The sequence below is a fragment of the Physcomitrium patens genome, chromosome 3 (genome assembly GCF_059467195.1).
Source record: "Physcomitrium patens ecotype Gransden chromosome 3, ASM5946719v1, whole genome shotgun sequence".
Classification (NCBI taxonomy): Eukaryota; Viridiplantae; Streptophyta; class Bryopsida; order Funariales; family Funariaceae; genus Physcomitrium; species Physcomitrium patens.
In genome coordinates this window covers 23092621-23097034 of record NC_143412.1, presented here as the reverse complement: position 1 = coordinate 23097034, position 4414 = coordinate 23092621, and positions in this window count along the sequence as shown.

Here is a 4414-nt window from a genome sequence, read left to right as displayed (position 1 = left end):
GCAAATCCCAAGAAACATTGGACATCTCTTACAGTCTTTGGAATCTTCCAATCCATGATTGTTTGGACTTTCTTAGAATCCATCATAAGACCATCATTTGAAATGATGTATCCTAAAAAGTCAACTTGAGTAGTGTGAAATACACACTTTTCTATCTTGGCGTACAATCCTGCATCTCTAAGTTTTTGTAATACTTGACGAACATGTATTTCATGTACTTCGACATTCTTAGAATAGATCAGGATATCGTCTAGGTAGCAGATGACAAAATTGTCTAAGAATTCACGAAATACATCATTCATGAGATGTTGAAAAGCAGCTGGTGCATTCGTGAGTCTTAAAGGCATGACATTATATTCAAAATGCCCGTACCTGGTTCGAAACGCAGTCTTCCATTCATCTCCTTCTTTGATCCGTACTAGATTATATGCTCCTCTTAGATCTATTTTTGTATAGATCTTAGCTTGATTTAACTGGTCAAGGAGTCCTGATATCAAAGGTAATGGATACCTGTTCTTGATTGTGATCTTGTTGAGTCCTCGATAGTCAACACACATTCGTAAAGATCCATCTTTTTTCTTTACGAATAAAATTGGAGCTCCTGCTGGAGATTTTGAATGGCGTATGAAATTCTTCGCTAAATTCTCGTCAATATATGTCTTGAGTTCAGCCAACTCATCTTGCGATAAACTGTAAATTGGTCCAAATGGTGGCTGACTTCCTTCCTTGAGATCGATTGAACAATCGTATGGGCGATGCTCAGGAAGAATATCTGCATTCTTTTTCTCAAAAACATCTTGATAATCCTGATATTGACTTGGAATGCCACTTGAAGTCTTTACGCTTTCAGAAATAGGTGCAGCATAAATAGCAAAAGTTGATCCTTCTTTTGCTGCGTGTATAAATGCTTTTGCACCTATAAGTGCGAGTTTTACTATACTAGAGTCATGGTTTTTTACTTGGTTAATAGAACTGTTACTAATGCTCCGAGGAAAATCAAGTTTACGAGAAATCCAATCTATTCGAGGATTATACTTTTCTAACCATGATAAGCCTAAAATTACTGGATTAGAGGGAGATCTAATTATATTAAAAATTACGCAACTACTATGACCATTTATTACTACATCTACAGGAAGTGTTTCGTGAGTTACATCTCCAAAAGACAACGGACGACCATCTATGACTTCTACGTGTACAGGTTTAGTTTTTTGTATTAATGATATTCTATGACATCTAGCAAATTCTTCATCTAAAAAACAAGATGAGGCTCCTGAATCTACCAAGGCAGAGGCTTTGTAATTATTAGGTCCTAAACGCACATCTATTATAAAACAAGGAGATGGTTCTGAGGAGAGGATAGGACCTTTATTAGAAGTTGTACAAGATTCCAGCCGCACGGTCCCTATTGTAGCTGGACGTACTCGTTTTCCGACATACTGTCTTCTTTGACAGCCGTACTCCTCATTTTGTAGTTACGTCGCTTCTTTGGACAATGTTGAGCAGTGTGCTTAGGTTCTCCATAATATAAGCACAATCCTTGTTATCGACGACGAGACTTTTCTTGCTCAGTAAGAGGTTTGAAACGTACTGCATCAATTTGCATATCTTCTACTTCTGAAGGTATGTGTTGAGGAGACGTCGGTGTTGCCATTGAATTGTAGTAACATTGAGGCCCACTTGTGCGACTCTCGGATCGAAATTCAAAAAGTCGATTGTCGCACTTCACAGCAAAGTCAATTGCTTGACTCAATGTTTGAGGATCAGGTAAATTAAGCATCAATTTCTTTACCTCATATTGTAATCCGTAGAGAAGTTGACTCACAAGTGCGGCATCATCCCACTTGATATCAGTTGCAAGTTGTCAAAATTACGAAGCATATAATGTTACTGATCGATTGCCTTGTCGCAAAATATGGATCTTGTTGGTTGCAACACGAATTGCATCATGTTCTCCAAACATGGATCAAAACTCCGCCAAAAAAGCCTCCAGATTATCCAATATTGGATCTCGTCGTTCAAGAAAAGATGAAAACCATGACAATGCTGAACCTGAAAGAAGTGTACCAATGAATCTTACTTGTGACCCTGGAGTTGGATAGCTCTAGGATTGAGGTTCAATCACTAATTGGACCTGATTGATGAATCCTCGAAACTTGGATCTGGTACCATCAAACTTCTCGGGCAAGGCAACTCTCGGTTCTCTAACACTCGAAGGATGTTCCATTCTGGGAGAAGGGACATGGTTTGGTGCAGATGTTGAAGCAGCCCCAATCATCTCTATATCTTCACTTCCTACCATTCTTATTGCTCCTTGTGGTGGTAAATTGAGTTGATGCATCGCAAGCATTAACTCCCTCAATTGTTCTTGCATCTGTGCCATTGCACTCTTCATTTCAACAAGCTCTGTCATAGTAGCACTTAAAAAAGAGAAGATGTCTAATAACGCTCAAAACAAATAGAAGAGAGGAATTGATAACAAAGAAAATACTAAGAACAATATCAGTTTAAAAGAGGGTAATCCGCAACTTCTAATGCGCTTATGTCTTATCAAGAAAAAGGGGTACTCCACTCTCAATCAAGAAAAGACAAAGCTCTGATATTGTAAGTGTACTCTTGTCAATCTGTCAAGGACAAGAACTCGATGAAAGCTAAAGAGTAAGTGAGACTTTTCTCAAAAAGAAATAGGACAAAATAGAAATATGTATATTAAGAAAGAAATTAGAATGGCTATTGCCAAAATACAAGAAAACTAGAGACCCTTGAAACTAGACTAGAAGCAAGAAAGGAGTTGACAAGAGTGAAGAGGGCTTCACTCTTGCCTCTATATATACTATCTAACTAGAAGCCACGTGGCGATGTTCTATAAGACCTCCAATATATATTGACTTTCTAGGCCACATGCCTTTGCTTGCAAGGCAAGTTTTCTATGGATGGACCACGTAGTTAGCTTGTTCTTTAAGCTTCCAACATGCGTGGCACATGGCTAACTTGTTGACCAAGTTTCTAACGTAAAAGTCAACTATAGACTCCTATAAAGTCAAAGCAGCGTCTATGAAGCTTCTAAGAAGCTTCTCTAGAAGATATTACACAATTAACCTACTTTTACATACTTTTATCTATTCATATAGGTAATTATATGTATGTCCGTGACATTTATATCTCGTCTCTATAGTGACTTCTAGTGCTTGAAAAGATTCAAGTATGGTATAAACCTCTCTTGAATGAATCTCAACAATCTTATCATTATCCCCTAATCCAATAGATGTAATCAATTCCAATGAATCTTCCAACCCATTTTCTTCATAAACACCTAAAATCCTCTCATCATCTTGCAATGTACCTAACTTGCGTAATTGTCCTTCAATATCATATAATCTTTTTCTTTCTTTTCTTTTAAAATCATCAACTTTCATATACATAATATTTCTATTTTCCAATATACCAATAAAACTCGAATCAAAGGCACCTTCATCTTACGAGAGTACCTCCTCCTTTGTACCTCCATAATCTCGTTTTACAGTGGTACCTCCCCAAAATCCTTAAATCCTTCAACAATCTTTGGCAATGGTTTCTCCCTCAACCTATCTCGATTTCGTTCATGGTTAGGAGGTACTGTTAGAAATTGTACAGCTTTCCTCCCATCTTCGCTACGTACCCTTGCATAAGTAGAACCATCGTCAAATACTTTTGTTTCCATCTGTGTTGTCATAATATAAGGTTGTCCTAAAATCAACGGATAAGACGTTGTATCTTGAACAAAGAAATGTTGCTCCGTCACAACATCCCCAATCCGAATTTTGACATCTGGACAAGCTCCATATAATTCGCCCTGTGTGTTATTAGCTGCTCGAATTGCCCATCCATGTTCCATATCAATTGACTATTTTTGTTTCTTATAAAGATCTTTAGACATGAGATTTATTTCAGAACCATGGTCGACTAAAGCAACAATTGGTTCTTCTATATGTCATATTTTCACCAATACCTCAGTAGTTGCCCTTGCCAAATGCTTTCGAGTATAATGGCTCAAAGTTTCCATTTCATTGTCACTAGAATCTTTGAAATGTACTCGTTGATTATACCCATTCTTTTCATTTGTTGGTTGCTTGTAACCAATATCAACCTCTTCTTCATCTCCATATATTCTTGCATCAATAGCATAACTCATTCCAGTTTCGCCCATTAATTGCCTCTTTCGCTTAATGCTGTCAATGATGACGTCATGAAATTCCTTCTTTGCAATTTCCAAGATTTCTTTCAATGTGAATTCCACCTTAGCATTTAATATATGTTCTTCCTACACCCCTTTCAAATTTGTTGCCGCTTCAATGTCAGAAAGTAGCTTATAAGCAATTGATTTGTCCTTATCTTTTGTCTCTTTTATTTTTTCTGCCAATGATGCTGAGATATC